Below are 19,015 nucleotides of genomic sequence, written 5' to 3' on the forward strand. Positions count from 1 at the left end.
AACATGAGCATCTCTACAGTTGACACACACAACTTTATCCACCAAAACGACAAAATCCTCTGTCCCATGCCCTCTTGCACACTTCCCACGTCTTGGAATCTCCCTCTTACACACTGCTGCAAGATGACCAAAAACACTGCACCTGAAACAGCGCAGTGGATTTGGCACAAAGCTCTAACAGGATAACTGATACAGTGCATTCTGAAAGTATTCAGACCCCTTGACTTTTTCCACATTTTGTTACGTTACAGTCTTATTCTAAAATGGATTAAATTAAAAGATGTTCCTCATCAATCTACACACAATTCCCCATAATAACAAAGTGAAAACAGGTTTTTAGACATTTTTGCTAAAATAAAAAAAGGAAAAAAATACCTTATTTGCATAAGTATTCAGACCCTTTGCTATGAGACTCGAAATTGAGCTCCGGTGCATCCTGTTTCCATTGATCATCCTTGAGATGTTTCTACAACTTGATTGGAGTCCACCTGTGGTAAATTCAATTGATTAGACATGATTTGGAAAGGCAAATCTTGGCCTGAATGCCAAGCGTCACATCTGTAGGAAACCTGGCACCATCCCTACGGTGAAGCATGATGGTGGCAGCATCATGCTGTGGGGATGTTTTTCAGTAGCAGGGACTGGGAGACAAGTCAGGATCGAGGGAAAGATGAACGGAGCAAAGTACAGAGAGATCCTTGATGAAAACCTGGACTTGAACCCGATTGAACATCTCTGGAGAGACCTGAAAATAGCTGTGCAGCGACACTCCCCATCCAACCGGACAGAGCTTGAGGGGATCTGCAGAGAAGAATGGAAGAAATACAGGTGTGCCAAGCTTGTAGCGCCATACCCAAAAAGACTTGAGGCTATAATCGCTGCCAAAGGTACTTCAAAAAAGTACTGAGTAAAGGGTTTGAATACTTATGTAAATGTAATATTTCCGTTTTTATTTTTTATAAATTTGCAAAACTTTCTTAAAACATGTTTTTGCTTTGTCTTTATGGGTATTGTGTGTAGATTGATGAGGATATACAGTATATATTTTAAATCCATTTTAGAATAAGGCTGTAACGTAACAAAATGTGGAAAAAGTCAAGGCGTCTGAATGCTTTCCGAATGCACTGTATATCCTAACATGACTTTGTCGGATAGAGACTCTGACTCAATACTCAAAAGGAATGACAGTGACTCCTCTGTTTCACCATGCTCCCCACCGGGTCTGCGACGCAGCAGACACACCAAACGCCAGGTGTCACAAACACCAGGAATCTTCAACTTCAGTTGCTCCACCTCCACACTTAATGCTACCCCAGAAATCACTCCTTTCAATAGTGCCATGTCTCACACTTCCTTAGTGACAACACAAAATAATGAATGACACGTGTATATACTGTCACCTTCTGGCGTGGAGTGATAAGGTGCCACTCCACAATTACATTTTTTTGCAGGTTGACATTTATTGTCATGGGTCTTGACTCTTGTCCTGTAGGCAGAACTGAGCAATTTCTGCTTAAATCAGCTTGGCTATATTGTAAATGTATGAAAACAAAAATTGGTTTAAGGTTAGGCGTAGGCATTAGGATTAGCAGTGTGGTTAGGGTTAGGTTTAAAATCAGATTGTATGACTTTGTGGCTGTACCAGGTAGTGACCCCTCTGCAGATCTGTCTCCATGACGAAAAACACTAACCTGCCATTTTTTAGATGACAAAAAACATACTTTTAAAGTACAGTTTGTATCTAATTATTAATTAATGTATTTATTTGACCAGACAAGTTCCTCTAGAAGACCCCTCTAGAACTACTACTTGTGTATAATAGTTCCTGAATAATGAATGATGCATCACAATTGTCTTTAAATGCATAAATGCCTACATGCAATTATTATAAAATAAAATAATTACTGTGTGATGTCAATCGTTTTTCAATGCCACCTGTCACAAAATGATCAGCAGCTGGAGAGTGGGTGGTCTGATCCCAGGCAGGCCTAGTGATAAGAGGTTGTTCTGGGTATATAATGGTCTATGAGCTCATACAATATGCCCTTGGCTTGAGGTGAAGGAGAATTGAGAAATGTTTTGGTGCTAGCAGTCACTGCAGGTGAGTGTGCATTATAATTATCTTTTAAATTGCTTATTCAAAAAGCTATAACAGAAAAATTAAAAAAAAGGGTCACTGATATGATAGAATCCTATGTGGTTTTCAGAACATGGAATTGTAGCTCATAAGATAGGGCATATGTGGAGTTTCTCATTACCTATAATGAACCTGAGCGGACGGTATTTTGTGATGCTGCAGGGTTGTGAACGGGGTAGAACGGGGCAGAAGCTCGGCCCTACAGCTGGCCATGGCAGGTAAGACTGGGAATTCCAGTATGAATAAGAATACAGCGTAATGATAAACTTAAATTGATTGTGTTGTTAATGAGTTATTATAAATTGTTTACAATAAAAAGTATTGTACTGTAAATAGACAAATGGTACTTGTTGTAACATACGTTTTTGGAGACATAGACACATACAGTATTTTAGCATCATTTCAAATGGCCCCAGTCATGAACTAATTATACCACATATTTTGACCTACAAGTCCCTTTATATGACCTGAATTGCTGATTAGTGACCTGCCTGTTTTTCGATTTGTAACTTATCCGATGAGAGCACAGCGGGTTGTGACAGGCATAATGCATAGTTTTCATTCCTGGTTAATTAATATGTAAGGATAGACTCACACACACATGCACATGCACACACACACACACACAAATATGTTACTGTTTAGACCCATGTATGGGTTAGCCACTTATTCTTAGGTTTCTCTGGAGTCGTTCTTCCTCACCTGCGGAGGTACGCTCATTGCTGATAACTGGGTCATGACGGCTGCTCACTGCATTATGTGTCCAGCATACAACATGCCATGAAACTAGCTGTATGATTTCTATCAAATATTGTATCATAATAGGCATCCAATAAGTAAATAGGTCTGGGGTATGACAGAAAAAGATTGACACCTTTATATATAGGCTATCCTGCTGCTCTATGAAACCCTGCCAAAAACTTTTCCCATAATGTTCCCTGAGAAGCTCTCTCTTACCTACTCCTCAGCCATCACCAAACTAGGGCATAACAAACACTGATACTCTTTCTGCACTGCCAGCATGTGGCACTGTAAGACCAAAGGCTGCACTCGTCAGAGGAGTAAAAGAAACATTATCTTCACCTGTAGCCTAGTCGCCCCAGGCCTGTTTGTGCTGTATAGAGAACTAAGGCTGTTGGGAATTGGCTTTATAGCACAAACAGATCTGGGCCGACCAGGTTACTTCACCTGTATTTCTGCATCTTTTTCACCTGTGTGCTTCCCTCTGATCTGATCCAGGTTCCACACATACAGAGTGGACTTGGCAGAGCATGACATTAACATTTACATTTACGTCATTTAGCAGACGCTCTTATCCAGAGTGACTTACAAATTGGTGCATTCACCTTATGATAGCCAGTGGGACAACGACTTTACAATTTTTTTTGTTTTTGTTTCGTAAATTTCGTTTTTTTTCATATCTTTTCGTTTTTTTTCCCTCTTTTTTTTCTACTCCATTTTTCTTTATTTATTTTTTATCTTTCATTTTCATTTTTTATTAGTTTTTTAATATTATTATTTTTTATTTCATTTATTTATTAATATTTTTTTTTAATGTTTTATTTTTTAAAATATTTTTGTGGGGGTGGGGTAGTGGGGGGGGGGGGATAGAAGGATTACTTTTATACTATCCCAGGTATTCCTTAAAGATGTAGGGTTTCAAGTGTCTCCGGAAGGTGGTCAGTGACTCCGCTGTCCTGGCGTCGTGAGGGAGCTTGTTCCACCATTGGGGTGCCAGAGCAGCGAACAGTTTTGACTGGGCTGAGCGGGAACTGTGCTTCCGCAGAGGTAGGGGGACCAGCAGGCCAGAGGTGGAAGAACGCAATGCCCTCGTTTGGGTGTAGGGACTGATCAGAGCCTGAAGGTAAGGAGGTGCCGTTCCCCTCACAGCTCCGTAGGCAAGCACCATGGTCTTGTAGCAGATGCAAGCTTCAACTGGAAGCCAGTGGAGTGTGCGGAGGAGCGGGGTGACGTGAGAGAACTTGGGAAGGTTGAACACCAGATGGGCTGCACCGTTCTGGATGAGTTATAGGGGTTTACTGTGTAGGTTTTTTGAGGAGGGGTGCAACTCTCGCTTTCTTGAAGATGGAAGGGACATAGCCAGCGGACAAGGATGAGTTGATGAGCGAGGTGAGGTAAGGGAGAAGGTCTCCGGAAATGGTCTGGAGAAGAGAGGAGGGCATAGGGTCAAGCGGGCAGGTTGTTGGGCGGGCGGCCGTCACAAGTCGCAAGATTTCATCTAGAGAGAGAGGGGAGAAATAAGTAAAAGCATAGGGTAGGGAAGTGTGTGCAGGACCAGCGGTGTCATTTGACTTAATAAATGAGGATCGGATGTCGTCAACCTTCTTTTCAAATTGGTTGATGAAGTCATCCACAGAGAGGGAGGAGGGAGGGGGAGGAGGAGGAGGATACAGCAGGGAGGAGAAGGTGGCAAAGAGCTTCCTAGGGTTAGAGGCAGAGGCTTGAAATTTAGAGTGGTAGAAAGTGGCTTTAGCAGCAGAAACGGAGGAAGAGAATGTAGAGAGGAGGGAGTGGAAAGATGACAGGACCACAGGGAGTCTAGTTTTCTTCCATTTCCGCTCGGCTGCCCAGAGCCCTGTTCTGTGAGCTCGCAATGAATCGTCAAGCCACGGAGCAGGAGGGGAGGACCGAGCCGGCCGGGAGGATATGGGACATTGAGAGTCAAAAGATTCAGAGAGGGAGGAGAGGAGGGTTGAGGAGGCAGAATCAGGAGATTGGAGGGAGAAGGATTTAGCAGAGGAGGGCTATGAGCAGTCCATCATGGTGGACAAGATGATCCTTCATCCTGACTGGAACGGTAACTGTGTCTCATGTAGGTAAGGCCTTCATGGTCTGCCCAGAAATATAGTACAAAACAGGTTCTAATAAAAATTGGTCTGCAAACGTTGCAAAGAGAGAGGGCCAGCGACAGGACAGAACATGATGTGTAGCCTACTGTTATCATCTACCTTTGCTGTTTAAACATGGGCTGTAACATAACAGATGGTCAAAGTCAGTTATAAGAAACTCTTGCCCTGACAGTGTTGCCCTTTTCCTTTGGTGTTTGCTTTTTCCTGTTACTTTCAGGAACGACATTGCCCTCCTGAAGCTGTGATCAGACAAGGTCCAGCTGGCCTGCCTTCCAGAGAGTGGTGCCATCCTTACCCACAACCGGCCCTGCTATGTCACCGGCTGGGGGCGCCTCTACAGTAAGACACTCAATGCAGCCCATGTCAAATACTGTTTGTTTACTTTTACTGTTGTCTCACTTTATTAGGCATTATGTAGGCATCTAATGTCACAATGTAGATACAACACATTCTGATGGAAAACATATAGGGCTACATGATTATATAGTGTTGTTTATTTTAGTTGTTCATTCTCTCTCTCGCACTCTCCCTCTCTCAGCTGGTGGTCCCGCAGCCAACCAGCTGCAGCAGGCCCTGCTTCCTGTGGTGGAGCACAGTGTCTGTAGCCGTAGTGACTGGTGGGGCAGCTCTGCAAAGACCACCATGATCTGCGCTGGTGGAGAGAGCAAGTCCGCCTGTCATGTGAGTAGTGGTCACCAAACTCGAATGGTCAAAGATGGATGCATTCTAGTTTCAAGTTTTATTAGTCGTATGTACAGGATACACATGGTATACACCGTCCAACGAAATGCTTACTTGCATGTCCCTTCTCGACAATGCAACAACAATAAGACATAATAAAATATAAGAATATGAACATAAAGTAAATGGCTCAGTAGAATAAACATTTACTAATGCACAGACTGGAATATGTTCCGGGATTCTTCCGATGGCATTGAGGAGTACACCACATCAGTCACTGGCTTCATCAATAAGTGTATCGACGACGTCGTCCCCACAGTGACTGTACGTACATACCCCAACCAGAAGCCATGGATTACAGGCAAATCCGCACTGAGCTAAAGGGTAGAGCTGCTGCTTTCAAGGAGCGGGACTATAACCCGGAAGCTTATAAGAAATACCGCTATGCCCTCCGATGAACCATCAAACAGGCAAAGCGTCAATACAGGACTAAGATCAAATTGTCCTACACCGTTTCAAGCAGACCCCCATAGTCCCTGTGCCCAAGAACACTAAGGTAACCTGCCTAAATGACTACCGACCCGTAGCACTCACGTCTGTAGCCATGGAGTGCTTTGAAAGGCTGGTCATGGCTCACATCAACACCATTATCCCAGAAACCCTAGACCCACTCCAATTTGCATACCGCCCCAACAGATCCGCAGATTATGCTATCTCTATTGCGCTTTACACTGCCCTTTCACACCTGGACAAAAGGAACACCTATTTGAGAATGCTATTCATTGACTACAGCTGAGCGTTCAACACCATAGTGCCCTCAAAGCTCATCACTAAGCTAAGGATCCTGGGACTAAACACCTCCTTCTGCAACTGGATCCTGGACTTCCTTACGGGCCACCGCCAGGTGGTTAGGGTAGGTAACAACACATCCGCCACGCTGATCCTCAACACGGGGGCCCCTCATGGGTGCGTGCTCAGTCTCCTCCGGTACTCCCTGTTCACCCATGACTACATGGCCAGGCACGACTCCAACACCATCATTAAGTTTGCCGATGACACAACAGTGGTAGGCCTGATCACCGACAACGATGAGACAGCCTATAGGGAGGAGATCAGAGACCTGGCCGTGTGGTCCAGGACAACAACCTCTCCCACAACATGATCAAGATAAAGGAGATTATTGTGGACTACAGGAAAAAGAAGAGGACCGAGTAAGCCCCCATTCTCATGTAGTGGAGCAGGTTGAGAGCCTCAAGTTCCTTGGTGTCCACATCACCAACAAACTAACATGGTCCAAGCACACCAAGACAGTCGCGAAGAGGGCACGACAAAACCTATTCCCCCTGAAGAGACTGAAAAGATTTGGCATGGGTCCTCAGATCCTCAAAAGGTTCTACAGCTGTACCATCGAGAGCATCCTGACTGGTTGCATCACTGCCTGGTATGGCAACTGCTCAGGATCTCTAGTGGCACAGCTAGCACTGCGATGCAGGTCCAATAGGCTTCTAAACAGCTTCTACCCCCAAGTCATAAGACTACTGAACATCTAATCAAACGCCTACCCAGACTATTTGCATTGCCCCCCCCAATTAATGTATATGTGTGTGTGTGGATGAGTGCATGTCTGTGTGGGTGTGTGTGTGAGGGAACGCATGTGTGTACAGTGCATGTTTGTCGTGTTTTGTGTATGCACTACCTTCAGAATATTTTTTATTATTTCCAATGTGGCTAGTTGCTTTTTTCCCCCATCTCCTCCACCCTGGTCTTCTTGTGTCTCCCCAGGGTGACTCAGGTGGGCCACCGAACTGTCAGGGCAGAGATGGTAGGTGGTACAGGTTGTAATGCAACAAAATAGGAAAAAACGCCAAGGGGGATGAATACTTTTGCAAGGCACTGTATAATGACCTAGAGTACTACATGATCAAATGCATTATAATAAAATGTGGTAATTACTGTTCCTCTAACGTTTGCTTCTAACAGTCTATTGGACAAAATATATCATCATACTGTTATGTGAGAGAATAAAAATGTTTTTATGGTAACAATATACAATACAATATTACATTTATTTATTTAACAAAGTGATAACTTCACTGAACTCAAAATTGGTCTTAGTTCGTGTTCGATTCATATTAGGTCCAGCAGCATTGTCAGACAAATATAGAAGCTTTAGCCTAATAACCCTCACAGTAACCTTGAAATATGCCGGAGGTCATGGGTCAACCTCAAAGGTCAGAGGTTATGGGCCAGAGGGGTTCCAGGTGAAGGAGTCCATGCCCTGGAGCTCCTCATGCAGGTAGTCCTGCTCCACACGGGCACCGAAGGCAGGTTGTACTTGTAGCCCGTAGACTGATTTCCTTATATGAAGTAACACAGTCAAATTTTTGAAATTGTTGCATGTTGCGATTATATTTTTGTTCAGTGTATATACAGTGGGGAGAACAAGTATTTGATACACTGCCGATTTTGCAGGTTTTCCTACTTACAAAGCATGTAGAGGTCTGTACTTTTGATCATAGGTACACTTCAACTGTGAGAGATGGAATCTAAAACAAAAATCCAGAAAATCACATTGTATGATTTTTAAGTAATTAATTTGCATTTTATTGCATGACATAAGTATTTGATACATCAGAAAAGCAGAATTTAATATTTGGTAGAGAAACCTTTGTTTGCAATTACAGAGATCATACGTTTCCTGTAGGTCTTGACCAGGTTTGCACACACTGCAGCAGGGATTTTGGCCCACTCCTCCATACAGACCTTCTCCAGATCCTTTAGGTTTCGGGGCTGTCGCTGGGCAATACGACTTTCAGCTCCCTCCAAAGATTTTCTATTGGGTTCAGGTCTGGAGACTGGCTAGGCCACTCCAGGACCTTGAGATGCTTCTTACAGAGCCACTCCTTAGTTGGCCTGGCTGTGTGTTTCGGGTCGTTGTCATGCTGGAAGACCCAGCCACGACCCATCTTCAATGCTCTTACTGAGGGAAGGAGGTTGTTGGCCAAGATCTCGCGATACATGGCCCCATCCATCCTCCCCTCAATACAGTGCAGTTGTCCTGTCCCCTTTGCAGAAAAGTATCCCCAAAGAATGATGTTTCCACCTCCATGCTTCACGGTTGGGATGGTGTTCTTGGGGTTGTACTCATCCTTCTTCTTCCTCCAAACACGGCGAGTGGAGTTTAGACCAAAAAGCTCTATTTTTGTCTCATCAGACCACATGACCTTCTCCCATTCCACGTCTGGATCATCCAGATGGTCATTGGCAAACTTCAGACGGGCCTGGACATGCGCTGGCTTGAGCAGGGGAACCTTGCGTGCGCTGCAGGATTTTAATCCATGACGGCGTAGTGTGTTACTAATGGTTTTCTTTGAGATGTGGTCCCAGCTCTCTTCAGGTCATTGACCAGGTCCTGCCGTGTAGTTCTGGGCTGATCCCTCACCTTCCTCATGATCATTGATGCCCCACGAGGTGAGATCTTGCATGGAGCCCCAGACCGAGGGTGATTGACCGTCATCTTGAACTTCTTCAATTTTCTAATAATTGCGCCAACAGTTGTTGCCTTCTCACCAAGCTGCTTGCCTATTGTCCTGTAGCCCATACCAACCTTGTGCAGGTCTACAATTGTATCCCTGATGTCCTTACACAGCTCTCTGGTCTTGGCCATTGTGGAGAGGTTGGAGTCTGTTTGATTGAGTGTGTGGACAGGTGTCTTTTATATAGGTAACAAGTTCAATCAGGTGCAGTTAATACAGGTAATGAGTGGAGAACAGGAGGGCTTCTTCAAGAAAAACTAACAGGTCTGTGAGTGCCGGAATTCTTCCTGGTTGGTAGGTGATTAAATACTTATGTCATGCAATAAAATGCAAATTAATTACTTAAAAATCATACAATGTGATTTTCTAGATTTTTGTTTTAGATTCCGTCTCTCACAGTTGAAGTGTACTTATGATAAAAAGTACAGACCTCTACATGCTTTGTAAGTAGGAAAACCTGCAAAACAGGGCGCCAGTGGCGATTTGCCAATCTTGGTGTTCTCTGGCAAATGCCAAACGTCCTGCACGGTGTTGGGCTGTAAGCACAACCCCCACCTGTGGACGTCGGGCCCTCATACCACCCTCATGGAGTCTGTTTCTGACAGTTTGAGTAGACACATGCACATTTGTGGCCTGCTGGAGGTCATTTTGCAGGGCTCTGGCAGTGCTCCTCCTGCTCCTCCTTGCACAAAGGCGGAGGTAGCAGTCCTGCTGCTGGGTTGTTGCCCTCCTACGGCCTCCTCCACATCTCCTGATGTACTGGCCTGTCTCCTGGTAGCGCCTCCATGCTCTGGACACTACGCTGACAGACACAGCAAACCTTCTTGCCACAGCTCGCATTGATGTGCCATCCTGGATGAGCTGCACTACCTGAGCCACTTGTGTGGGTTGTAGACTCCGTCTCATGCTACCACTAGAGTGAAAGCACCGCCAGCATTCAAAAGTGACCAAAACATCAGCCAGGAAGCATAGGAACTGAGAAGTGGTCTGTGGTCACCACCTGCAAAACCAGTCCTTTATTGGGGGGTGTCTTGCTAATTGCCTATAATTTCCACCTGTTGTCTATTCCATTTGCACAACAGCATGTGAAATGTATTGTCAATCAGTGTTGCTTCCTAAGTGGACAGTTTGATTTCACAGAAGTGTGATTGACTTGGAGTTACATTGTGTTTTTTAAGTGTTCACTTTATTTTTTTGAGCAGTGTATTTTAGTTGGTCGCAGTTTTTCGGCCGGTGGTTTATCGACATTAAGCAGTAATCATGCAGGTGTTGTATAACGCAGGGTTTTCTTCAGTGTGTTCGATACAGGGGGGTCGATGCCAAACTGTCCCACACCTGCCTCCGTCCCGTCTGGTGAATTACGTTTGATTCTGTTACTGACAGCAGTGCTGGCACTCAATTTATTCGATAAAAATGCATTTCGTTCACTTTGAACTGGACCCTTATTTCTGTTGGTCTGAAACATACTGAAAACCGCGAGGACGGGTTGGGTACCTTTCCTTGCATCCGATGAGTCTGTCTTGACAGTGGGACTACTTTTTAACAGAATAAGTTTTGCCAGAATTGCGAGATTTCTTGAGATGAGGTCCGCTCTCGTCTTTACTGGTTGATCTTGGACAAGTGTCATTATTCATCAAACATCTGCCCAGATGGGCATTGATTTTTGACGCTGCGAAATCCTTAGAACAAACGGGACATTGTACTGTGTCTGCAACTCTACCTGCCACTTCGCTGCTCGCCATGTTTTCTTTCCCGCTAAACTTGACCTCGCCAGGTGTTCTCTTTGATATTTATTATTGTAGGTATCGCTTTTACAATTTCACTTCATATTTATTGAGTTCACATGTGTCGTCAGTTTAGGGGTGTCACATTTTTTAAAGCATGATTATGGGATTTGTAGTTTATAGCTCTGCAGGTAGTGGGCTTCTGGGCTAGATGCAATGAGGAACAGGTGAAATAAATACACTCTTATTTTTCCCATTATCCAAATGTATATCAACATCTCTTGTCAGGAGCAACATAGTCTGTTGCAACTACATGCATGTCTGTGTATTTTCTCTCACTTCAGCTCAGACAAGAGGCCCAGCAGCCATGAGAGACAGGCACCAGAGGTCCCCTGCAGAGGACAGAGAATGCCCACTGTGGTTGGGTGTCTCCCCCAGCCAAGGTGGCCAAGCTGAAGGTGGTCCGCCAGCGCACTGACAGCCAGAACAACATAGCCATGCTGGTATTCTTCTACTACCTGGAGAGGGTGGAGACCATGCGTTGCTTCTGGGAGCTGAAGCACATCCAGCTGGAGGGAGATTTTCAGGAGGTAGGCATGATATTTCATGGTTGACTGGCACCATCTAGTGTCATAGTCCCTTCACTGCAGCATGCGCCAATCTCTCGTTCAGTGATTTTCAAACCTCTCCTCGGGGACCCCCAGCCGTTTCACAATTTTGTTGTTGCCCTGAACTAGCTAACTTGTTTCACTTCATCAACAGCTTGATAACTAGTTGACTAATTGAATCAGGTGTGGCAGCTCTTGAATAGTTCAAATACATGGATGGGCTGGGGGTCCTCGAGGAGTCTACTGAGCTCTAGTCTACTGAGTTCCCCAAGAGGGGGCTCTAACTCGAACCACAGAACCATACATCTATGGAATTAAAGAACAGAACCAAGATGCAGTCAGTGTTTCAGCCACAGGGTCGAATCTCTCTCAACATTGAAAAAGAAGCCATTATTTTGACTCAACACCCTGCTCTGCTGCACTCAAGTTTGGACTTGATAAGAAACCATTATGCAGCATTCCAAAAAATTATAATATAGATTTTGTTTTACAGTGGATGCTTTTCTATGACAAGTGGCATAGAACGAATTTGTGCAGTAGGGTAACATGGGGTAACCAGATCCCCTTAAATGTCCAATTGCTGTCACAAAAAAGCAAAGATTGGTACAAATTAGGTATGTGGATGATGGTCATAATAATAATAATACATGGGACTTATATAGCGCTTTTCAAAGACCCAAAGTCACTTTCCAGTTGTAGAAAAAGAAAAAGAAAAAACAGGAGTCAAAACTAAGCATCAGACTAAACAAAAACTTGAATAAAGAGAGGGGTGGGCTCAAAGAAGGGAAAGAATGTGATGTATATGTGTGTGTGTGTGTGTATGTGGGCTGGGGGGGTCTTAAGGGTAGGCCTTGTCAAAAATGTTGGGCTGTAGGAGGGACTGAAAGTTGCTTAGGCAAACAAACTATGAAGGGAAATAAGTGGCTACAGTTTACACTTCTTTTGTTATTTAATTAAATGTAATTTTTTTTAAAGGGGCGTTTTTTCCAAGTCAAATCAAATCAAGTTTTATTTGTCACATGCGCCGAATACAACAGGTGTAGACCTTACCGTGAAATGCTTACTTACAAGCCCTTAACCAACAATGCAGTTCAAGAAATAGAGTTAAGAAAATATTTACTAAATAAACTCAAGTCAAAAATAAAATAAAAAGTAACACAATAAAATTAAATAACAATAACGAGGCTGTATACAGGCGGTACCGGTACCGAGTCAATGTGTGGGGGTACAGGTTAGTTGAGGTAATTTGTACATGTAGGTAGTGGTGAAGTGACTATGCATAGCTAATAAACAGCGAGTAGCAGCAGTGTAAAAACAAAAGGGGGGGGGGGGGTCAATGTAAATAGTCTGGGTTTCCATTTGATTAATTGTTCAGCAGTCTTATAGCTTGGGGGTAGAAGCTGTTAAGGAGCCTTTTGGACCTAGACTTGGCGCTCCGGTACCGCTTGCCGTGCGGTAGCAGAGAGAATGGTCTATGACTTGGGTGACTGGAGTCTTTGACAATTTTTTGGGCCTTCCTCTGACACCGCCTAGTACAGTGGGCTCCAAAATTACTGGCACCCCTGACTGACAATGCACAAACAATACTTAAAAAAATATTAACAATATAATTATAGAGAAACTCAAAATACCAACATGTGAGAAATACTGTACTTTATTAATGTTTCAATGGAACCAACCAAAATCATACAATTATTTAATACAAAATTAATGTCACCAAAATCAAGGTTTCATTATTATTGGCACTCCTCATTTAGTACTTAGTGCAACCACCTATGGCAAGGATAACAGCATGGAGTCTTTTCCTGTAATATTTGACAAGGTTAAGGAACACATTTGGATTTTGGACCGTTCTTCTATGCAGATCCTTTCAAGATCCTTCACATTCTTTGGTTTGCCCTTATTTAAAATTTTTTAGTCATTTAGCAGACGCTCTTATCCAGAGCGACTTACAGGAGCAATTACGGTTAAGTGCCTTGTTTATCAACTGCCCTCTTCAACTCAGCCCACAGATTTTCGATTGGATTGAGGTCCGGTGACTGAGATGGCCATGGCAGAACATTGATTCTGTTATCACAGAACCATTTCTGTGTGGATCTTGAGGTATGTTTTGGGTCATTGTCTTGTTGGAAAGACCACCTAAGGCCAAGTCCCAGCCTTCTGGCAGAGGCAACCAGATTGTCAGCCAAAATTGCCTGATACTTGGTGGAATTCATAATGCCATTACAGTCAGGTACAGGCCATTTTAGTCATTTAGCAGACGCTCTTATCCAGAGCGACTTACAGTTAGTGAGTGCATTCATACTGGCCCCCTGTGGGAATCGAACCCACAACCCTGGCGTTGCAAGCGCCATGCTCTACCAACTGAGCTACACGGTACTACATCAATCTTAACCAGTGCCCCTGGACCTTTGGAATTAAAACAGCCCCAAAACATCACTGACCCTCCACCATATTTCACCGTGGGTATGAGGTGCCTCTCCTGCATCTCTGTTTCGACGCCAAACATGCTGATGCTGTTTCTGACCAAAACGTTCAATTTTGGTCACATCTGACCAGAGCACCTTCTTCCAGTCATAATTTAAATGACATTTGGCAAACTCCAAGCGCTTGCGTCTGTGTCTTGGGGTCAGAAAGGGCTTTCTTTTGGCAACCCTTCCAAAGAGCCTGTGGTTGTGGAGGTGGCGTCTGATGGTGCTTTTTGAAACCTGGTGACCCGAAGACGCCACCAAGGCCTGCAATTCTTTCACAGTGATTCTTGGGGATTTTGTTGCTTCTCCCACCATCCTCCTCCCTATCCTGGGGGGCAAAATGCATTTGCGTCCTCTACCCGTGAGGTTTTCAACTGTTCCATATCTTTTAAATTTTTTAATAATTGCCCTGACAGTGCTCAGTGGTATATTCAATCATTTGTGGATCTTCTTGTAGCCATTACCAGATTTATGAAGGTCTACGACCATCTGTCTCTTTTGAACTGCCAGTTCTTTTGTTTTCTTCATGGTGTTGGATGATATTGCATGCGTGTTACCTCATTTTTATACCCTAGTGAAACAGGAAGTGATATAATGGCTCATATAGTTCCTTAAGACTTAGATAAACTTAAATAAGTGGAATTTAATTCCTGGTTTAATTTTGGTAGATGTTATTTACAATAATCTTTAAGGGTGCCATTCATTGTGAAACCTGATTTGGAGGAAATAGATTTTTAATTAAATCAATAAATGATTTTGGTGGGTTCCATTGGAACATTAATATTGTACAGTATTTCTCACATGTTGATATTTTGAGTTTATCTCTATAATTATATTGTTTATATATTTTTAAATATTGTTTGTGCATTGCCAGTCAGAGGTGCCAGTAATTTTGGAGCCCATAGGCCCATAGGTCCTGGATGGCAGGAAGCTTGGCCCCAGTGAAGTTTTGGTCCGTACGCACTACCCTCTGTAACGCCTTACGGTCAAATGCAGAGCAGTGGCCATACCAGGCGGTGATGCAACCGGTCAGGATGCTCTCGATGGTGCAGCTGTAGAACTTTTTGAGGATCTGGGGACCCATGCCAAATCTTTTCAGTGTCCTGAGGGGGAAAAGGTGTTGTCGTGCGTTCTTCATGACTGTCTTGGTGTGTTTGGACCATGATAGTTCGTTGGTGATGTGGATCCAAGGAACTTAAAACCCGCTCCACTACAGCCCCGTAGATGTTAATGGGGGCCTGTTCGGCCCTCCTTTTCCTGTAGTGCACGATCATCTCCTTTGTCTTGATCAGATTGAGGGAGAGGTTGTTGTTTCCCTATAGAGAAAGTCAGTGATCAGTCTGTTGTGTCGTCAGCAAACTTAATGATGGTGTTGGAGTCGTGCTTGGCCACACAGTCGTGGGTGAACAGGGAGTACAGGAGAGGACTAAGCACGTACCCCTGAGGGGCCCCGTTGTTGAGGATCAGCGTGGCAGATGTGTTGTTGCCTACCCTTACCACCTGGGGGCGGCCCGTCAGGAATTCTAGGATCCAGTTGCAGACGAGCATCAGAGGTGTTTAGTCCCAGGGTCCTTAGCTTAGTGATGAGCTTTGTGGGCACTATGGTGTTGAACGCTGAGCTGTAGTCAATGAACAGCATTCTCACGTAGCTAGCGGCTGGGTTTCCCTTTGTAGTCCGTAATAGTTTGCACGCCCTGCCACATCCGACGAGCATCAGAGGAGTTTAGTCCCAGGGTCCTTAGCTTAGTGATGAGCTTTATGGGCACTATGGTGTTGAACGCTGAGCTGTAGTCAATGAACAGCATTCTCACGTAGGTGTTCCTTTTGTCCAGGTGGGAAAGGGCAGTGTGGAGTGCGATTGAGATTGCTTCATCTGTGGATCTGTTGGGGCTGTATGCGAATTGGAGTGGGTCTAGGGTTTCCGGGATGATGGTGTTGATGTGAGCCATGACCAGCCTTTCAAAGCACTTCATGGCTACCGACGTGAGTGCTATAGGGCGGTAGTCATTTAGGCAGGCTACCTTTGCATTCTTGGGCACAGGGACTATGGTGGTCTGCTTGAAACATGTAGGTATTACAGACTTGGTCAGGGAGAGGTTGAAAATGTCAGTGAAGACACTTGCCAGTTGGTCAGCGCATGCTCTGAGTACACACCCTGGTAATCCGTCTGGCCCTGCGGCCTTGTGAATGTTGACCTGTTTAAAGGTCTTGCTCACATCGGCTACGGAGAGCGTGACCACACAGTCGTCTGGAACAGCTGGTGCTCTCATGCATGCTTCAGTGTTGCTTGCCTCGAAGCGAGTATAAAAGGCATTTAGCTCGTCTGGTATGCTCACGTCGCTGGGCAGCTCGCGGCTGGGTTTCCCTTTGTAGTCCGTAATAGTTTGCAAGCCCTGCCACATCCGACGAACATCAGAGCCGGTGTAGTAGGATTCAATTTTAGTCCTGTATTGACGCTTTGCCTGTTTGATGGTTCATCTGAGGGCATAGTGGGATTTATTATAAGCGTCCAGATTAGAGTCTTGCTCCTTGAAATTGGCAGCTCTAGCCTTTAGCTCGGTGCGGCTGTTGCCTGTAATCCATGGCTTCTGGTTGGCATATGTACGTACGGTCACTGTGGGGATGACGTCGTCGATGCACTTATTGAGAAGCTGGTGACTGAGGTGGTATACCTCTCAATGCCATTGGATGAATCACGGAACATATTCCAGTCTGTGCTAGCAAAACAGTCCTGTAGCGTAGCATCCGCATCATCTGACCACTTCCATATTGAACGAGTCACTGGTACTTCCTGCTTTAGTTTGTGCTTGTAAGCAGGAATCAGGAGGATAGAATTATGGTCAGATTTGCCAAATAGAGGGTGAGGGAGAGCTTTGTACGCGTCTCTGTGTGTGGAGTAAAGGTGGTCTAGAGTTTTTTTTTCTCCTCTGGTTGCACATGTGACATGCTTGTAGAAATGAGGTAAAACAGATTTAAGTTTGCCTGCATTAAAGTCCCCGGCCACTAGGAGCGCCACTTCTGGATGAGCATTTTCTTGTTTGCTTATGGCCTTATACAGCTCGTTGATTGCGGTCTTAGTGCCAGCATCGGTTTGTGGTGGTAAATAGACGGCTACGAATAATATAGATGAGAACTCTAGAGCAGGGCTGAAATTTGACAAACTGACTTGTTGGAAAGGTGGCATCCTATGACAGTTCCATGTTGAAAGTCACTGAGCTCTTCAGTAAGGTCATTCTACTGCCAAGGTTTGTCTATGGAGATTGCATGGCTGTGTGCTTGATTTTATACACCTGCAACATCAGCAACGGGTGTGGATGAAATAGCCGAATCCACTCAGAGGAAGGCCCAAAAAATTGTCAAAGACTCCAGTCACCGAAGTCATAGACTGTTCCCCCCCCCCCTTTTTTTGTTTTTACACTGCTGCTACTCGCTGTTTATTTGCTATGCATAGTCACTTTACCCCTACCTACATCTAGAAATTACCTCGACTAACCTGTAACCCCGCACATTGACTCGGTACCGGTACCCCCTGTATATAGCCTCGTTATTGTTATTTTATTGTGTTACTTTTCTATTTTATTTTTTACTTTAGTTTTGGTAAAGTGGTTTCTGTGATATTTACAGGGGGTGGTGTGTGGCTTGTTATCCCACGTTACCCTGATCTGCATTCTAAATTATAAGTAGTCAAAGACCAGTGGTATGGTTTACAAGTCTACAGTATAAAAGGATTTTAGAGCAGTACCTCTGTTTCACCAGAGACAGCCAACACTTTAGTGAGTACAGTTGATGGTGGAATCTATTTAAAAAGAAGATGGAGAACAAGCTATGAAGGAAAAATACTAGAGGTTTGGTGCAGGTACAGCCAACTAGCGCAAAAATAATATTGCAATATTGTCGATACGATATATCGTCAAAAATAATATCCCGATATGTAACTGTATCGTTTTCCACCTCATCACTATCAATCATTCCCTTGTGCTATTATCATCATCTCTACTATGACAACCAGGGATTTTGCCCTTGCAAACCAATCTCTTATGTATGCTGACATACTTAGCACCAACCTCTCAGTAGGTCTGTCTCTTAGACCCCCTTTGCTGGCACCTGTCACTCTTTTGTCAGCAGGACAAACCCGCCTGTCCTTTGAACCCCATGGAGCTGATGGGCTGAGGAGTGGGGGTTGACAGAGTTTACAAAATTTGAGTGGTGGAGCAGAGATAATTGTGTAGTAGTGTTTGGGCATTCCTTACCCTGGACACTGGACAATCTCTCTCTCCTAATCAGCATACTGCTATCCGTCTTAACCTTCCTCTCTGAAGCTTCTGAATCCTCTCTCTGAGCATCGAGAGGACCCCGTTGGACACTGAGATTATAGACAAAGCGGAGAGTGGATAAGGCCATGGATAACTTCTTCAAAGGCAGGGACATTTGGCTAGTGAGCAGTATGTTTCTGATGGCTTCGTACCTCTGGCACAGGCTCTGGGATTTCCTCTGCTACAGGAGGAAGCCCACAGAATCCATTACATCCAACGTGCAGGTAGAGAAGAAGGCTTTTTGATGTCTTGTAAATAGGAGAAGTGTGGAGACTGCTTTATGCCAATGGGTGTTGTGAAAATTCTACTTATTGCTATCTCACAAAGCTCGGAACAGCATGCAGCACCTGGGTCATGTGACCTAGGACTGTAGCTAGAAGGCATGGCTTTGAAATGTGCTTTTTTGTTGTTGAGTATTTCAGTTTGTTCATTCAGGATGGCATGCTGTTACTGTAGCTTTAAAACGGTATGAAACCCTACAGTTCTGGCACAGACGTGATGTTCCATTGGATACAAGTTTGAAGTAGAACATAGCCCATCGATACTTGTCAGCACATTAGTAAGATATGAGAAGGCCTTAGGCATTGGACCCTTTACACTTAATATGACCATGTGCAATTCTGTGATAGTTGTAGATGCCCCAGCATAGATGCCCCAGCATTTTTCACTTTCAAC

General features: G+C 44.3%; 1 pseudogene; it reads left to right on the forward strand.

Annotated features, from left to right (window-relative positions):
- Positions 1-1,945: 1,945 nt before the first annotated feature.
- On the forward strand, positions 1,946-18,197 carry LOC121581323 (annotated as a pseudogene).
- The last annotated feature ends 818 nt before the right edge of the window (positions 18,198-19,015 follow it).

This window comes from Coregonus clupeaformis, chromosome 14 (genome assembly GCF_020615455.1).
Source record: "Coregonus clupeaformis isolate EN_2021a chromosome 14, ASM2061545v1, whole genome shotgun sequence".
Lineage (NCBI taxonomy): Eukaryota > Metazoa > Chordata > Actinopteri > Salmoniformes > Salmonidae > Coregonus > Coregonus clupeaformis.